This window comes from Sceloporus undulatus, chromosome 3, assembly GCF_019175285.1.
Source record: "Sceloporus undulatus isolate JIND9_A2432 ecotype Alabama chromosome 3, SceUnd_v1.1, whole genome shotgun sequence".
In the NCBI taxonomy this organism is placed as follows: Eukaryota; Metazoa; Chordata; class Lepidosauria; order Squamata; family Phrynosomatidae; genus Sceloporus; species Sceloporus undulatus.
In genome coordinates, this window is record NC_056524.1 from 174,697,827 (window position 1) to 174,717,492 (window position 19,666).

The 19,666-nt window shown below is 37.9% G+C and overlaps 1 long non-coding RNA gene across 1 annotated transcript; it reads left to right on the forward strand.

The window, feature by feature from the left end:
• Window positions 1–3,766: 3,766 nt before the first annotated feature.
• Window positions 3,767–18,201, forward strand: LOC121925292. The gene is made up of 3 exons (XR_006102848.1): window positions 3,767–3,892; window positions 4,862–4,945; window positions 17,846–18,201. It is a non-coding gene; the product is annotated as an uncharacterized LOC121925292 (long non-coding RNA).
• The last annotated feature ends 1,465 nt before the right edge of the window (window positions 18,202–19,666 follow it).

Here is a 19,666-nt window from a genome sequence, read left to right on the forward strand (position 1 = left end):
CTGAGTGGTGCTGTGAAGGAGCTGAAGTGAGGGAGAATAGATGGGTCTACTACCATTTGGCAGTCATTATGTAGCCTGGCCAAATGTTGCCTAAAGAGGTCCAAGATACCTTCTTATGTAGTGTCAGATAAACAGTAATATTCAAGTGTAACCCTTGGTGTGAGATACCAAATCCATATTTCCAAGTAAATGCATTTTAGATGAGACTGCCTTACATTGTATTGACTTGGCAGCATTCTCCAAAACATTTGACCAGGTATTGGGCTGTCTACTTATGCATAAGAAAAAATGGAGATAAAGGAGAAGCATATTTGCATAAAATTTGCATATGCAAATTTACAAAATGTATAAAATTTAGAAATAATTACTATACCTGCAGATAGAAAAACAATGCGCCTCACCATACTAGAGAAGACTTTGACAAGGAGATCTGTGCATCCACTCAATCTGCTATTCAGGAACTAACTTAAATGGAAACTTTAAGAGCTCAACTGTTCTGTCTTATTGGTGGATTATATGGCTACCCTACTGGGTATTACAAAGGTATGAGGAATGAGACTGAAGAAAAAACATGTCCCAAAAGATTGTAGGCCATCAACAAGACATTTATTTCACATAAAATGAGTCTACTAGTGGGCTTCCACTAGTAGAACACTAAATTCTAGTGGAACTAGAGAGGGTAATATTCTGCCCCCACTGCAGCCCCTTGTACACCAGCATCGGGAACTGAATGTGTGAAGGTCAGATGGTACAATGGAAGGAAGAAAATTCTGACAATTTCTATCTAGAGGAATGTTGGATCCATCCCTTAGATATAAGTTTTATTTATATTGTCTTCTGTATTTATCTGTGATAAACAAAGTTACAGTGCATACAAAATGTTACATAGTCAAATTACATGTCAGGAAGATGTTCAGGCTTTTTCACTAGCATCGGATGTGTGCACATACATGCTGGGGTTATTTTATATAGGAGAAGCATTCAAACAGCTGCTTTCATATCTTTCTTGTGAAATGGTGCAACCCATCGACAAACAAAGATGGGGGGGGGACAAAATATAGGCTGTGGGCCCCATGAGGTCCCAATGCTATTTTTACACCTCTTTGGACTACCCATGCATGGAAAAGTGTGACAGATATTTTATTTCATTTTATTTAGAGTATTCATAACCCACTTTTCAGCCACAAGGGCTCTCAGAGTGGGTTATCAAATTGCTAATTTGACAGTTCCCTGCCCTCAGGCTAAAAAGACATGATAGAAATAGAGAACAGAATGGCAGTGGAAAAAGAGATCAAGTCCAGCACACCTCTGAAATTGCACAACCCTTATTGTAAGGACATTCAGTTCCGGTTCCAAAATATTGGGAAATTGCAGCTGTGAGGGTCACATCCTTAACAGATGTATCCTTTTGGCAATAGGGATGTGGTGTAGCATACCACTCTGTGGTTACATCACCTTCACCATGGCACTGAGATGGATGGCTGTCCATGGCAGAGTGGCAAATCTGCTTCTCAACTCGTCTCTTCACTTGAATAGATACAGAGTCTACAAACTGAAAACATTATGTAACTGAAGCTAATGTTCCCAGTATGTTAAGCTGAAAGGTTCTTTGTTAATGGAAAGGATCTGTGTCAGACGCCATGCCTACAATTCTCTAATGAGGCAAACTTGACATCTAAAAATGAGAAATACAGTGGAAATGAAAAAGAGGAAACATTGTGATTAATGAAAATTCAAACACCAGTTGGAGGAGTAAGAAATTATCTTATGCTGATTCAGGCTGCTGCCACATTGCAGAATTAATACAGTTTGACCATGCTCTAACTGTCATGGCTCATCCTATGGACTCCTGGGATTTGTAGTTTGTTGTGGCACCAGAGCTCTCTGTCAGAGAAAGTTAAATATCTTCCAAAAACCCATAGTATTGAGCCATGGCAGTGAATGTGGTGTCAAACTGCATTAATTCTGCAGTGTAGATGCAGCCTAAGGGTTAATGTATTAACTGGAACCCCCCCCCCCCTTCAAAATCAGGTGAAAATTTGAAAAGGAGTTCACATCTTATCTGACAAAGTACCTGTTTTATGTGTTTACATTCCTCCATTCTTAAATTTTGTCTTTTTGTCTATATAATAGCTATAATCCAAAACTACAAGAAACAAATTTTGTTGTAACTATTTTCCTCTCTTTGTGTCTGTCTTATTCTTTCTTTCCCTTTCTCTCGTGCACAAAAGCAGTCACAACAGGGAAACCACATTCCGAAAATTTATGCGTTACACATTTAAGCAGCTTTATTACCACTTTAACTGCTGTAGCTCCATCATATTTTAGATTGTATGTCGTGTGGCAGGTTTTGCATTACCTATTGTTGTTATTGTATTTTGATTCCTACTATGTAATGAACTGTGCAAATTTACAGCACTTTATAAATAAATGTTAATAACAATAATAATAATAATAATATGGAATCCTGGGATTTTTAGCTTGGTGAGGTACCGAGAATTCTCCATTGTAAGAGCAAAGAAGACTGAACACATTTCTCCCAGATCAGACTCTTAGTGTGCAAGCACACACCTACATTCATGAAACTTCATGAGTGTTCTAGATGATCATATATTCATCCCTCCTTGTTTTTTTTTACTTACCTTACCTTTTAAAATATGAGTTAAAACAAAATACTATTAAAACAATAGCTAATACAAAAGATTAAAATGGTTAAACTACCAGATTATAAACATAATTGTAAAATTGATTTACAAACACTCTTAAAATGAAGAAAAAAAATACAACACACTGCCATTAAAAGACATTTTGCTTCAGCATTTACGGTAATTTGTCATTGCTGTGTACCTTCAAGTCATTTCTGACTTATGGGGACCCTAAGGTGAACCTTTCATGGAAATGTAATCAGAAGTTAGGGGCCTTCCTACCCCCCCCCCCCATGTCATGGGGGGCCGTGAAACAAAGAAAAATTGGATTCAGATTCATCTTATGTTGAAAGACATTTTAAAAGAAAAGATTCAGTTAAAACCAGATAAATTTTTCCTTGGAATTCTAGGTGATCAAATTGAGAAGAAACATGGAAGGACTTGACAAAATAGCACGGGAGCTGCGAGAACAAGATATACTCAAAGATGGAAGATCACTGCTATTACTGCACAAAAGATTGGCTGGCGTTGGTGATTGAATGCGCTGGAATGGACAAATTGGCAATGCTGATCAAAAATAAATATTTTATTACTTTAAGAAAGACTGGAAATTCTTTATGGCTGGACTGCTTTAACTGCCATGGCTCAGTGTTATGGAATTCTGGGATTTGTAATTTTATGAGATGTTTAGCTTTTTTATCAGAAAGCTCTGGTGTCACAACAAACAAGTGATAGGATTCCATAGCACTAAGCCATGGCAGTTAAAGCAATGTCAAATTGCACTGTTTCTGCAATGCAAATGCAGCCTGTTGTTGTTGTTGTTGTTTTGCACACTGGCAATATGAATCAACTATAGGTTGTGATAAATAGAGTGTTTATATTGTGGAAGTGTTAATATAATATTATATAATGGAAGTATAGTAAATAGTGATAAATATCCATCAGTGAGGCTAGGGAAATCAGTAGCATTAGTTTTAGTTTAGCCATTTAATTATATTTTAATAGGTTGTATATACTAGTTTTAGTCATATATAAAATATGTTTGTGTTTGTGTCTATGTTTAATAAAAAGACTTTTTTTTAAAAAAGGAGCAAGTTAGCCATTTCTTTCCTTTATGGCAGAGAAAGCATTAATTGCCTGAGGTCACCCAGTGGGTTTCCATGACTGAACAGAGATTCAAACTCAGGCCTCCAAGATTCCTGGTTCAACACTCAAAGCACAACACCAAGATGGTTCTTTTATTTAAGGTAATAATGATAGGGAGATATTAGGGATGGAAATATACGACATTTTCATTTTTTCAAATGACAGTGAATAATATCTGCAGTTTTCTCTCCACTGTTGCTCCCCGCTGTGCAGAGAAGAAGCCCATGAACCTTGTGGTTATATGTTCTCAACTGACTTACTAAGCCAGTCTTTTCCCTTGCCTCTGAAAAGGGCATGATTATGCAGTTGGCTGAAAAATAAAAATAAGCACTCACACTGCAGCATCTTGTTATGGCTCCCATTTGCCATCCCTAATAGAAAGTCACAGCATGATTGTTTTCCTTCCAAAAAAATTCAGTCCAAATTTCTTTCACATTCAGATCTGGGAGATTAGAATTACCTGATTTGTTTTCTTCCAGGAAGTGAATGCACATCAGGAGTGCTCACTGGTCACCCTTTTCCTTTCCAGTTTTTGAACAGCATGCAGTTCATATATATGTAGTTTCCCCACAGTTTTCATTTTCTTTAGTTTATTTTCCCAGCTTGGCATTACTGATATGGAAATGCATAATGACAAAAACTGCACATAAGGAATTTTAATGTAATTTATGTTTCCCAGAATTTTATTTGCTAATTGTTCTGGAGCACACTTAAAGCACAATGCTAAGAGGCAAAAATAGCTAAAGTTCAACTAAGGCCCAGGACAGATGGGCCAAAAGCGGTGTGCCGCTGTGATGTGCTAAGTTTCCGGAGCGTGTGGTTGCCGCATGCTCCAGAACCCTAGTAATTTTCTGACTAATTTTTTTAGACTTATACATGAGTATATACAGTAGTTCCTTTTCTTGAGTCATACATACATTTCATTAGACTATAATGTAACATGGATTGTTTCATTTTTGGTGTCATAACAGTAGTTTTCCAGGGCAGGATTCAACACTGGAATTCTGGTAATCAAGAAAAGTGGAATCCAATGGAAACAGGAAATGGGTTATATCATCTTTTTATTGCAGCTCCCTGACAACTCCAAACTCTGCTCTGGAGGAATGGGAAACCTTCTGGAATGATCTTTTAGGCAGCTCTGAACTGGGCATGGGGTGAGTATAGAAGGAGTCTTTCCATGATGTATTTAGTCCATATCTCCTTTTACAGTTCTGCAGGAGAACCCTTACTAAACAGTGGAGTGCAAATATCAGATAGTTCAAGTGCTGGCCTCTGCATTGCTTCATGTTCTCTTTTGGATGGTCAGGTAAAAATGAAATAGACAGAAGCACAATGCATTTTGTATCAATGGAACTTAACTTACAGTATTTAAACTTAAACTTAACATAAACTTATCCCTCCCCCCCTTTTTTTTTTTTGCTCTTGAAAAACAGGAGAGTAAAGAATTGTGACAATTAACTACAAACTGGTGCCGAAGAACTATAATGATAACTAATTATTCTGAATGTAACTTTTGATATTTGGTTTTAGTCCAGCATTCTAACCCTTTAGATGGCATCACTGTCTTTTTCCTTGTAGCATGGTGCTAGTTGTTTCAGAATCAATATTAGCATGCCTAGGAGACCATTTTGGAATCACTTTTGTAAGCAGTTGTCACAATTTGCCCAATGACATATATTACCAAAGCATATTTATGATTTAAGCAGTGCACACAGTTCTGCAGGTGAATGACTTCAGTTTACCCCACCAAAAAATATGTATTTCTTAAGGCTGTAATTTCCTTCAGCAAAAAGGTGAGTCACTTAGATTGTAAAATCAATCTGTTCTCCATTTTACAATTGAGGATTAACTGCCCGCAGAGTACTGGTGAAAGCTGTTGTTCTTTTCTTTGCCACCTTGGCCAATTTCAGACTTCATGAGGCTTAGTAATGTTGGCTGCTGGGGGAAAAATCCCCTGGAACATTAACCTCTAATAATATGTATAAAAGCTTAATCAGAAAGGGTAAATAATGCAACTGTGATCATTATGTAATTATGATATGGTGGGGTCACATGGCAGAGAACAGAGCCTTTTGTCTCCTTAGATTTTAATCTTAGTGCTATATTTCATTCTTTTCTTAGACAATACCCTCCCCTCAGTAGCTTTTGTTCTTTCTTTTTTAAGAAGGAAAAAAAAACCCATCCAATGTAGATAAGAATATGCTAGTGATGAAAGATAATGTTGGGCAATATCTGGCAGGCTTTACTGCATCAATAACTGTGACACATAATTAAACCAATTGAAACTGCCCTGCGTGTGTTCTCTGATAGAAATCCGTAAAAGATATTTGAGACCCAAGGATCTTTCAAGACACCAGAGAGATGTTAAAATCAATTGCTTTTATTTTGAAATCTTGCCTTCTTGTACCCTAAATCATCATCAAGCCAATCAGTGCTGTCAGTATCGCCTTTTCAGAGGAATGATCTAAAACCATTTTCTTTTTTAATCTTCTTGTTTTGTACAAGAACTTTTAAAGACCACAATTTGGGAAATGGCTAAAGCATAATTTGCACTTGTTCACTAGGTAACTCTAGGTTCCCTAGAGCAATCTAGGGGCCAGTACACACAGGCTGTGAAATGCCACCCTTCTTTGCTGTTTTTTCGGTAACACTCCCTAGTTGATATGGTATGGAATCCCATTGGGCATTGACTTCTTCATATGTGGACTTGTTAGTGGGATTTTGAAGTGAGCAGTTTAATAATGTCCATATCAAATGGAGGGCTACTGTTACATAGATGAGTCAGTGACCAATGCAGAATGGGACTGAAGCACATTGGGACCAACATGCATCTGGACCAAAGTTATACATTGGCCCCATTATGCATCAGAACACTGACTAGGGAGTGCTGATAGGTAATGAAACATCTTGGCCAGTGGCCTGTTATTCTTTTTTGCAATAAACTAACAAGGTTTCTTCGCACCTCTGATTCACAGCTAAGTATACATAGCTATACAACTAAGGGTCTCGACAGACGGGTGGCTCCATGCTGCCCATCTTTGCCCTGAGTTGGTGCTGCTGCAGCCGCACGCTACAGCACTGATGCACTGCCAAAAAGAAGCTGCCTAGAGTGGCTTATTTTTTGCTTCATTGAAAAGAGGAAGGGGCACCACCATGATGCCACTTCCTGCCAGCGATGTCCAGACGCTGCGTGGCGTTGTCATGATGAGGGCTCCCATGTGGATGGGAGGCCACCATCATGGTGCCACTGTTACATGCTAGGGTTCGGGAGCGTGTGGTTGCTGCATGTTCCTCAACCCTAGAATCGGCACCAGCATGTCACTTCCTGCCTGTTTGTACTGGGCCATAGACACTCATAGTGGATTTTGAATGTTCATCTCTTAAACATCTGGATTTGAATCCTTGTATATTCAGGGATGTTCTTGTTGAATTACGGTTGACAGTTATTTTTTCTTTTCTTTTGGAAGGCTCTTAAATGACCGGCATTTAAGACATAGTTCTGTACAAGCTGAGAATAATTTTATCTGTTGAACTGGCTGGTACAGATGAGGGAAATTTTCCCTTTGCATTCAATTGTTTTGGAAAACAATACCAAAACACACAAACTTTATATTAAGGATGTTAAACATTTGTGGTTTATACACCTGAATATGAACAAGACTAAAGAACTATAAATGATTTTAAAAAATAATAATTATTATTTTTGAAATGGATAGAGTTTCCTATTCCTACTATCAGGCCCTTGTTTGTTAACTCTGATGGTCATGGAAGAGATAACATTTCATTTATAAAATATTCATATTTATGCTATAGCATGTCCAGAGTACAAACGGTCTCATGATAAGTCTCTGCAATTTGTTTGGGAAAAGTGAGATTGGCCTTTTAAATGTGAATTCTCCCACCTGGTATATAAATGTCTTGCAGCCTTTTTGAAAAGCTAGTTTCCTGACATCAGTGTCAGCAGCTCAATATTATGAATAACATAGCTAATTGTATTCTGAATGTGTACTCATTAGATTTGTACTGAAAAAACAAAGTGGAAAACAAAACAGTACTTATGTGTTTCTGGAACACCAGAGGCAAGAAATGAAATGCTAGTGAGATTGAGAGGAGATAGGGGAAAGTGTGGTTCAAACATTTGTCTTCGAGTTTTCTTTGTGGGTTTTTTTTATTAGTGTTTCATTTTTCAATTACAAACATTAACTCAATACATACTTCAGCCAGGAGGCAAAGATAATAACACAAGTAATAAAATGCTCCCTCAGGGAGAAGTGGAAGAGAAGTAAAATACTAACTTGCCATCTGAAACCAAAATGTAGCAAGTAAAGATTAAAACCAATAATGGTTTATCCAGTAAGTTTAAGCATTTACATTCAGAAACATAGATTTTCTTTTCCTTTTTTTTTCTTGTTAGAATGCACTTCATTTATTTTTATGTTTTTTTCACTCTCTCTGGAAGCTTTCTCTATAATAGATGTGGTATTGGTTGCTACTAGTGGTTAGTGGGCATGCGTTTGAGGAAAACACAGGTCCTCCAACCTTTCACAGGTGAGAAATGAGACACATATGCCCATTCAATATCTGAGTGTTGTCAAGATGACAAAATAAGTTAATGAGGAAGAACATAAAAGTAGGAGAAGCTGCAGCAGTTTACTTTTGCCTGAGTCTACTGGGAAAGGTAAGATTCTGCCACCTCTTGTCTTAATCCCAATCTGAGTTAATTAAGTGTAAACTACTTTTCCACTTTCCACTCAGTTGGCAGCATTTGAAGCAAGATGAGGAACAAAGGTAGGAAAGTAGGGAGGGTATGGGAATGCAATTCTGAGACATTTTTGAAAGCAAGACGTGTGCCATTTTCTACTCAAGCACCAAGAAACTAACAAGTTTTTCTTGCTCTGTCAAGTGAAGAAGTGAATGATGTAGTAGCTTCCAGTATTTACTGTTTGTGACTGTAGCATATAGTGAGTCAGTAAATTAGTAAAATAATTAAGCAGAGACTGGACACATCCCCCTTTTCTTTGATGTTGTCCCTCCTTTATTTTTTGTGGAAAGACATTGGAAAAAATGGAATGCTCACAACAGCCGATCAGAGGAGTTTATCACACTAGTGAGATCCCACAGGCAAACGGGATTTAAACACAATTTAAAGTACATTCAAATTTTAACATAAGTTGCAATTTCAGGGAGTTTATCACACCAGATTGCTTCTAAAACAAAATAAAAGGAGGAGGAGCTGTTAAAGTGTAGGAGTGTGTCATGTACTGTTAACCAGAGAAGAGGTTTCAATACAAAGCCTTAATGGGATTCAGACTCCCATATCAGGAAGAAAGATTTAAAAGGACAAAAGCAATTCAGTGACATAGATGAGTGTGCCATATACTGCCAGAAGTGAGGTTAGAAGTAAAGAGATTAGTCTTAACAGGATTCAGACTCCTGTGTAAGGAAGAAAGAATTAGAAGGGACAAAGGAAGTCCAGTGAAATTAGTTGAGTGTGTTAGGTTCTTTGAGAAGTGAAGAGCCAGTTCAGGGGGGCTCATAACTGCCTTGTTCTGGGGATTTGTGAACAGAGCTAGACTTTCAGAGGATTTATACTCCTAATGAAGGAGTTTTAGTGGAACCTGTATTTAAAGAAATCAAATACAGTTTCAGGTGGAAACCAAGCCAGTGAGGGAATGGGAACAAAGAGAATTTGTAACAAGTGAAGTAATGTACACATTGGAACAACAAGCTTTGAGAATCAACTGCAAAAATATACTAACATTACTTCTGTTTGGAAATAAAAACTATTTTTCTTGTTTACAAAGGAGTGGCTTGAAGTAATTTATAAATAACAACATCCAATGCATGCTACCAAGAACATTAAAACATTTAATAGAAAGGATACTGGGAGCCCATATCTAAGTCACTTGTTAAGTGAGTGGGCTAGGAAAAGAATTGGGGCCAGTGGGAGGACCAAGCAATAAAGAGATTGATCTGTGGGAAGAAAACCCTCAAACTATATTTATAAGACAGGAGAAGAATCCTGTGTAACCTGGTGGTCACACTTGAGTAGTTTAAATAGTTAATACTTTCTTTGCAAGATTGTTTGCATTTCCATTTTAAAACTCAAGTTTGTCCCTAAGGAGTCTCACATGTTGTGTTGTACACATTGAAGTAAGCATCACTAGTTAAATGGAGTAGGCCTCCACTTTAGCACCTTTGAGACTGTAGGTGCATCTACACTGTAGAAATAATGCAGTTTTACATGACATTTACATGACTTTTGACGTGACTCCAGTCCACTTCATCAGAGGCAGGGCTGGACAGATTGATGGTTTAACAATATACTTCAGCTCAAACTGGCCAGATGTCATAACCACAATGAACAAGGCACTGCAAAATGCAGGGCATTTAAGAAAAATGTAGGCCGTTACAAAATAAAAGTGGAAAACATTAATATAAATATATATTCATTTCATATAGTTTTATTTAGAGCTATATAATATATACTGCATTTTTAATATACTACTCAACCATATTTTTCTGATGAAATTATCTTTCCTAAAATGCCTTGTTGTCTTGCAGTATACGTACAGAATTCGGAGCAAGACAAATGCTTAAAATTTACTAGCAACAACCCCTTGCCTGAATCTACATTTAAATCATTCCTTTCATTTGTCCATTGTGTTGAAATTAGGGGGAAAAAACCCTTTCAATATTTGCATTGTGTCATCAGGGAACCCATTGCCTAACACCATGTTTGCAGTCCTTTTCTCCTCTGAGAAACAATTGTGTCCTGAGCTCTGAGGGCAAGTCTTGTTTACTGCTGCTCCTAGAACAAAAGAACGTTAAAAGGATCCATCCTATCCCCCTATTATATTGAGGACAGGCTGCCAAGTAAAGATATTTCTTGAAGGGGAACGTCAAATGTGGAACTACTCAATGAGCCTCTTAATTAAGCTCAAAATGAAGGACAGAAGGATGAATGTGGAAAAGGAGGACATCTGGTCACCCTGCTTCTGCTTCATGTATATATATCTTTTTTAAAAATACTATCTGTAACATATATAAAACATGTTTTCCAATGTATCATCTGCTTTGCAGTTTATAATTCTATGGCACGTTCCGCACAGGCGTAAAGTATGTCCCCAGGACGTACTAGGGTTAGGAAAGGGCATCCTTTACGCACGCCTCTAACCCTAGTATGTCCTGGGGACATACAAAATGGTGGCGCCCGTTCTACACGGGTGCTGACATTTTGACATTGCGGATGCGTAGCGTCCGCACGTCCCACGACGGAAGTGATGTCGCAAGTGCGCCATTGGCCACTTGCGGAGCCACTTCTGGGACGCAAAAAGAAGCCACTTTTTGCAACTTCTTTTTGTTGCATCCAGGAACTGCGTGGTTTGACTGCTGTGGTTCCCGGACACAGCAACCGGCAGCGCCGGCAGACCGCCATTTTGAGGTGGTCTGTAACACGCCCTTGTTTGTTTTATGGGCATGATTTCAGACAGAGACACATCCACCTGGTTTCATGTGAAAATTCACTGTCATGTGTCAAGCACAAATGTGATAGTATGTTTCCAGTCTTACAATGATAGGGGAAAACGGGGATAGTGAAGAGAGAGTTAGTTTAAAAAAAAAAGGAGTATCCAAAACAATTTTGCAAGTGGATTCAGTGCTGATACATTTCCTTTAAAAAGGATATTATGATGAATTCCAGATAAAGCTGAATTTCTTTTAAATGAGGCATTTCGATGAATTTGTTTTTCATGGCTAAATATAAACTCCCAGTGACAGCTGGGGTCTGGAAATCAGAAAGCAAGCGGCAGCAGTGAAGGAACTAGTGTGCAAAACTGCATGTGGGCCAGAAACTGTAACTGTTTGCATCACATTCAGCTGGTTCAACATGTATGAATGTTTGCTACAGTGAGACTGCCTATTTAATGGATCCAAATTTAATTGCATGAGCCAGACTCCCAGTGGCGTCTAGGATGGGAAAGCAGTTAACTTCTTAAAGGATAAGGTAGTTAGTTTTCCTAGCAAAGGCTTTGTGTTTTTAACAGCACAAAAGCAGAATCAGTGCTAAATGCCACTGAATACTGGCAGGCAGGTTTCAAAGCCTGGATGCAGTTAGTCATATATCCTCTCTGAGAGCTTTCTTGATAATATTGCTCAGAATTTAATCTGTTTAATTATTAGGTCATAAGTAAGTTTGTAAGATACATTTGGAGCTCAGGAAGTTACTTTTGAAAGTAATTTGTTCCCTTTATTCATCCAGGTGTTTGAGAAGTAAATGTACTTATTGCAAAGTTGAAAAAGTAATTTTTGAATTACTTGTAGTAGCTTTGATTGCTTTTTCTATTAATTACCTTTACTTTTTGGGGATTAATCAGGGGCTGGATGGCCATTCGTCAGGGGTGCTTTGATTGTGAGTTCCTGCATGGCAGGGGGATTGGACTGGATGGCCCTTGTGATCTCTTCCAACTCTATGATTCTATGACAGGGTGGTATGTTCCTCTTCCTTTGGTTTCTCTGCTGGCCAATATGGGAAAAGATTGCCATGGCTCTCCTTTGCTTTTCCACTTAACTGCCTTATCAGTAGTGGAGTAAGGATTTCATGTCTTCTACCAACAACACAGAAGCCACGTGAGCTGGCAACATGCACAAAGGAGAAGTGCATGAAGACTGAGTTATATCAACTGGTAAGTGCGAACCAACTGATAGTCTTATGGCAAGTGGATACTGTTGAATTTTTTTCAGAATTTTGACTGGTAGACAAGACTGGAGAAATGGCAGTTTGTCTTCTGGTTTGTCAAAAAGCTTTTCAAAGTTACTTTTTGTCTACAACTCCCAGAATTCCAGAAGTTCTTTAAAACCACAAATACATATTTTGGAACTACAGGTCTGCATTCTTACCAATTGAATTACTTTTGTTTTTAGTATACAAAATGTAGGGTGTATCTCTATTGTAGAAATAATGCAGTTTGACAGCACTTTAACAGCCATGCCTCCATCTTATAGAATCTGGGATGTGTAGTTTTATGAGGCACTACAAAGATCTTGTACAACTATAAAACCCAGGATTCCATAGGATGGACCTAAAACACTTAAACTAGTGTCAAACTGCATTATTTCTAAAGTGCAGATGCACTCATAGTTTCCAACAAGCATTCACAAGATCCTGCATTACAGAATTACACACATGTATGCATGAATATAGACACAATAATTCTGTTGTTATTCATCAAGAGGAAAGGAGAGCATAACACATTATGCACCAAGTAAATATATTAGAGAGTCATGGCAAGCTTAAATTCTGCTAAATAGTGCAATAAAGGAGGACACATTATTGTTCATCCGGGATTTCTCTTTGTGAAATACATTGTTGAATTCTAGCTGTTCCTACTTGTTTTAAATTAACATTGATTTTCATTTGTTTAACCTTGCTCCCTATAGGCTGCAGATAGACTCCATAATTTTTGTGTGTTACAATTGCTAGCTGTACACTAAGCAAATCTTTAAGGATTAAGAAACGTATTGCCATGTGAAAAATCTTTTGGAGCCCCATCTTGTTCCCGAAATGCATAATAAATAATGTTACTTTCTAGAGATAGTATAAACTGGAGCTCTAAGGCAACATAGCTAGTTGGGTCCATTCTCACGCAAAATGCTTCTTTCTCTGTATGTATATGGAATAAAAATAATGCTAGGCCAAAACTTTTGGAAATATCTAAAATATTTTACATCAATCCAGGTTAGAATTATAACACAGATCAGTGTCACTAACAAAATGAAGGCACTTGAAAGATTATAGTACAGTATTGTAAATGATGCTATGTATCAGCTCTAGGACTAGAACAACAAAACCACAAATAAGAAGATCAAAAATGCTTCTAAGAACACCAAAACAATCATCATGCCGAAACATGTTCTAATGAATATCCCAACAGAATTTAAAGATATTGTGAGAAATAGGTTTCCACTATCAAGCCTAGTTGACAGAGAGCCAAAAGAACTATAGACTGAAGTCAGAGACATAGTCAAAGAGGAATTCAGAACAATGAATTCAGAATGGTGAAAGAAGGAGAAGAAACAATAGATGACAAGGAGAAGACAAAACACTTCAAGCATTTAAGGAAAGATGAGAAGCAAAAGGAAAGGGAGGAAGAACCATAACCAGAATTTTAAATGCTACTGTGCAATGCTTAGTGCATAAGGACAAAGATGATGATGATGATGATAATAATAATATAATTACAACATATTTATTTGTATCCCGCCTCTCCCATTTGAGGATTGAGGTGGATATCAACAAGGAAAATTTCAAATACAGAGTCACAAAAAATAATAATAAGGAAACAGTCCCTAAAACCCCCCCCACCCTTCTACCTTCCCTCCCATCAATACAAAATAATAACAATAAAAGCTGGAATAACATCTGTTAAAACAGCTCGGCAAGAAGTGACAGCAATATGACAATAATGGGCAATAATGGGGGGGGGGCTGATTAACATGGGCAGTTGATTCTGTTTTAGGAGAGGTTAGTCTGGAAGAGGGTCATTTTTATCGCCTTTTTAAAAGTGTCAAGAGATGTGATCTGACAAACTTCCTCCAGCAGGTCATTCTAGATTTTTGAAGCGGCAGCTGAAAAGCCCTCCGGGAAGTCACTACCAAGGTAGTTTTTCCTGACTACATATAATTGCTACGGCAAGCAATGCAGAGAAATAGAAGCAATTAACAAAAAAGGAAGAACAAGAGGCTTCTTCCACAAGATCTGAGAATTCAAAGAAAAATTCAAACCAAGAGTGGGGGTGCTCTGTGATAAATAAAAGAACATAATACATGACCATGGTGAAATTAAAGAAAGAAACAATACACAGAAGAGTTGTATAAAAATGGGAAAGTTTCCATGACAGATGGAAAGAAGTAACTTAATGAAGATGAACCCCAAATTTTGGAAAGCAAAGTGAAAGCTACACTCAAAGCAACTGGTAAGATCAAATCACCAGGAACAGATGACATACCAGTAGAACTGCTACAATCCACAGTCAGAATCAAGCTTAGTTTTAACTAAAATCTGCCAACAAATATGGAAAACAATGTAGTGGCTTGGAAGCAATCAATATATATTCTTATTCATTTAAAAAGGAGACACAAAAGATTTCAGACTACTTTACCATGCAATCAAAGTTATGCTCAGAATGCTGCAGCAAAGGGGTTGTCCACAAGGACAAATAAAAGTAGCTTCACTCTGTTTTGAGCTTTAGCTGTTTAAACTATGCATGATGCTGAAATGGGCTGAAACTGGGATGAAGCCATGCTCCAAGGCAAAAAAGCAGGGCTCCGCTCTAATACTGAAAGTGTATGGAGGCAAGAGCTGGATGGTGAAAAGAGCCAATAGGAAGAACATCAATTCATTTGAGATGTGATGCTGGAGAAGTAAACTGAGGATACCAAGAAGACAAACAAATGGGTTCGAGAACAGATCAAGCCTCAATTCTCTCTGGAAGCCAATATAACTAAATTGAGGCTGTTGTACTTTGGCCACATCATGAGGAAAAATGATTAGAAAAGGCAATGTTCCCAGGAAAGATGGAAGGTAGACAGAGAGGAATTATTGTGGAGAAGAAAGATAATGGTGATAGAATCGTAGAGTTGGAAGAGACCACAGGGGCCATCCAGTCCAACCCTCTGCCATGAAGAAACTCTCAATCAAAGCATCCCTAACCGATGGCCATCCAGCCTCTGCTTAAAGGCTTCTAAGGAAGGAGACTCCACACTCATAGGGAATGTGTGTTCCACTGTTGAACAGCCCTTACTGTCAGTAAGTCCCTCCTAAAGTTGAGGTGGAATCTCTTTTCTTGCAGCTTACATCCATTGTTCCGGGTCCTATTCTCTGGAGCAGCAGAAAACAAGCTTGCTCTCTCCTTAATATGACATCCCTTCAAAGGTTTAAACAGGGCTATCATATCACCTCATAACCTTCTTTTCTCCAGGTTTTTTTTTTTTTTTTTTTTGGATCCTATCTTCTAGGTGGGGCCTGCCCGGAGCAGAATACAGTGGCACTATTACTTCTCTTGATCTAGACACTATACTTCTATTGATGCAGCCTAAAATAGCATTGGCCTTTTTAGCTGCCGCATCACACTGTTGACTCATGTTCAACTTGTGGTCTACTTGGACTCCTAGATCCCTTTCACACGTAGTTTCATTCAGCCAGGTGTCCCCCATCCTATATCTGTGCATTTTATTTTTCTGCCCTAAGTGCAGTACTTTACATTTCTCCGTGTTGAATTTCATTTTGTTAGCTTTGGCCCAGTTTTCTAGTTTATTCAGGTCATTTTGAATGTTGATCCTGTCCTCTGGGGTATTAGCGATTCCTCCTAATTTGGTGTCATCTGCAAATCTGATAGAAATACATCTGTCTGTACTACCTGGATAAGCGCCATAAGGCAGGGTGGGAGCCAACTTTTCTGTCATTAGGAACCTTTAGAGATTGCACAGAGTGCTGAAAATGCAAGAGGAAGAGAAGGAAGAGGTGGTGGACAAATAGGAACTGGACCTAGCAGTGACTGAAGATGCACTTCTGATTTTGAAAAGGATGGGTGTTTTGTATATTAATCAGGAAAAGCAATGCAGAAGAAGCATTGTATCCTCTTTGTGACCAGGAAGGGGGGGGGGAGACATTTCAGGTTGTTTGATGGACTGAGGGTCACAAAAACAGTCTGTGGAGATGTATGCGAACCTCATGTTTTAAGTAACCTCAGCTTAGGACATTTTAACACAGTGATATAAACAGTGTTGCAGTTCACACTCCCACTGCCTTTTGGCAATATTGACCTTTTCATCTCTCAACAAAAGAAAATGCATGATGGAGTATTGTATTATTGTCTGTCTTGTCTTTCTGTACTAGACATATTTATAGTTATGATATTTGGATCAAATGTGGCTTGTTAATTCAGTTAACTTGAGCATCATATAGAGGTAGAACTCAATGAGGGCTGGAGTAGATGTAACCCTCAAGATGGTTGAACCCAATGTGAGGAGTAGTGGAGTTGCTGTCCAAAATATTTAGAGGTTGACATATTTTCCCAGCCTCAAGAAAGATCCCCCAGCTCACAGAAATAATTGTAAAGCCTCCCCTAAAGGAATTTTAGCTTGTGTTTCTTAAATGACAGCCACCAATTCTACATGGCAAATAAAATTTAGGAGTTCAAAAGAAGATTCATATAACAGGGACAGTTATGCACAGAAGACCTTCAAAGACAAATCAGGCAACAATCTCAAAAAGACAAATCCTTGATTGTTCAAGCTGATCTGGAATTGAATGAAACTTTGAAAGTCAAACACCATGTGTCCAACACATCACAGAAGATATGCTGTACTGAATTAATTATTTAATTGTTTTAACTATTTATGAATCATTTTCCTATCAGAATGATAGTCAAAGTGATGAAAGAATTCATAGTGGTTTGATACGAATTTATTAGTGGTTTGAAACTAATTTGTTTTTGCATGGATGTTCTTGTTTCCCCCCTTCTGTTTTACATTGTGAAGCACATACTCTAGTGTGCATTTAGTCTTCAGGGGGGGAAAAAGAAGGAAATACACACCTAGGATGTGTAAGTGCTTCAGTGCTCTAACAAGCATGAGTGCATGTTCTGCCACTTTATTGCAAACACATCTATTTGGTACTTGTCTCATTTCCTTTGTTCCTCATGAAAGCTGATAGATCTTGTGGAGTGTTAACATCTATAATGAGTTTGTCTAATATGATAATAATAGCTTCAGAGGAGCCAGTGGTGAGATCATTAGCAGCTCATTGTTTGCAGGGAATGTTAATGTGACTGTTGCCTGTCTCTTGTTGGGGTAAATATGACAATCAGCAGTTTTTTATGTCCTCAACTTCAGTGACTATAAGATTTCTCCTTGACTGCATTATCCAATCCTGTATAGCATAACACTTGGATAAATTTCTCACATTTACACTCCAGCAGCTAATAAAAAATAGAAGAACTTTTGCTTGTAGACCTGGTGGCATGCCTCCTTACATATTTGTTACTTCCTTTTAGGAGGAGGGAAGACATATGGATGACTACACTGCCATCCCAGCATATGGGTGTTCATCCAAACAGAGAGCTGGACATAATATTGTCAGGTTTTCAAAACAGCAATAAGAGAAAGACAAAATTAATTATATGCAGGACTTGTAATCAGCCAGCAGCTATTAAAGTTTGTGTTCTATCTAAATATCAAATGCAAGTATTGATTTCAGTTAAGGCAGGTCATGTGTTTATAAGTTGTTTTAATGTGGTGTTTTAAAATTTGTCTTGAACTTTTTGTAAACGTTTTTAGTGAGCCATGGAAGCCACCTTGGGTCATGACTTAGGAGACAGGTGGTAGATATATAAATAAAATGAAATAAAATATATGATCCACATTCATAGATTACATAATGTACATGTTTCTGTCTTTATGAAGCCCCCTCCCCCACAAATACAGGAATTTTCTGGCATCTTGTTCAGTCTATATAAAAGGAAAAGCTTTCCATCCCTTAAACAGGGGACATCCCTCATGATTAGGGACACTTGCCAGCCCTGTAAGGGACAACTCACAATTCAAAGTTATTGTGCATAGCTTTCTTGTGTTGTTATTTTGTGGAGAAAATAGTATTTTCCACACAGAAAACAGCATTTTCTGCATGGCAAATAATACCTGAACATGAAATATTAATTCATGTGCAGAAAATGCTATTTTCTATGCAAATCAACCATGTGTGAATTTTATGCAGAATAAGTCCCCAAATGACAGCATTTTCTACACAGGAATGAATATTTCCGCATTCAGATACAGTGAGCCCTTGGCATCCATTGGGATTTGGCTCTAAGACACCCCCTTCCCCACTGGATATGTAAAGCTGTGGTTGCTCAAGTCCCATTCCATGCAAATGCATAGTAAAAAATGTGTCCTGTATATAAAATGGCAAATTCTAGGTCTGCTTTTTGGGGGTGGGGGTGTAGGGCAGAATTGTGGGATATTTTCAATGGATGGGTGGTGATCTCATCAAGGTTTCTCAACTCTCAAAAACATGTTTTCTTTTTGCCATTTTCCAAACAGTTTTTGAATATTCACTCCAGCTCTTAAGTAGCAGGCAAGAGTAAAGTGGAATGGGCATTGGAAAGAGAGGGAAAGAAAAGGGAAGGAAGATAAAATCCAGTAGTTATGGAAATGAAGAAGTGAGAGAAACTTTCCACTTGATTATCCAAGTGCATAGCAAGAATGATAGCAAAAGAGTACAAAGGAGATCACTGCATCTCACTCTAAACATTATATAAAACCAAAGATTTAAAATCAATAAAAATGAGGAGAGGAGAAGTGAATAGTCCTCCTGTTCATCATGACAAAAAGACTTCAAAAACTTAAATATAAGCCAGGGTTGCGTGCATTCAACTTTCAAAAGCTTGATATTCTGCATAGGCCATGATTGCCTGAGATAGTCCTGCTGAGCAAACAAACCACTCCTTCTCCATTTCCTTGCCATGTCTCTTCCTCTCTATTTTCCAACTTTTAACACTCCAGGAGCAACAGGCAGCTTAGAAACCAAGCTAGCAGAGAGCCATGTGGTAGATTGCCTTTAATTCTCATTCTTTTTTCCTGTGGCCTGCTGAGTCAGGGTTAGTTTAACCTTCTCCTCTTCTTTTATTTTTTAATCTTTTTTTATTAAACATGAACACAAGCACATACACATTTTAATTGTATGTCCAAATACTTAACAGCAGAACTAAAAACCCAACAAAATAACAAAACAAAAAGAAACAATACAAACATTAATGACTTCTCATCCCCAAACTGATGGTTATATTCTACTGTTATTAAACCTTCTTTATATATTC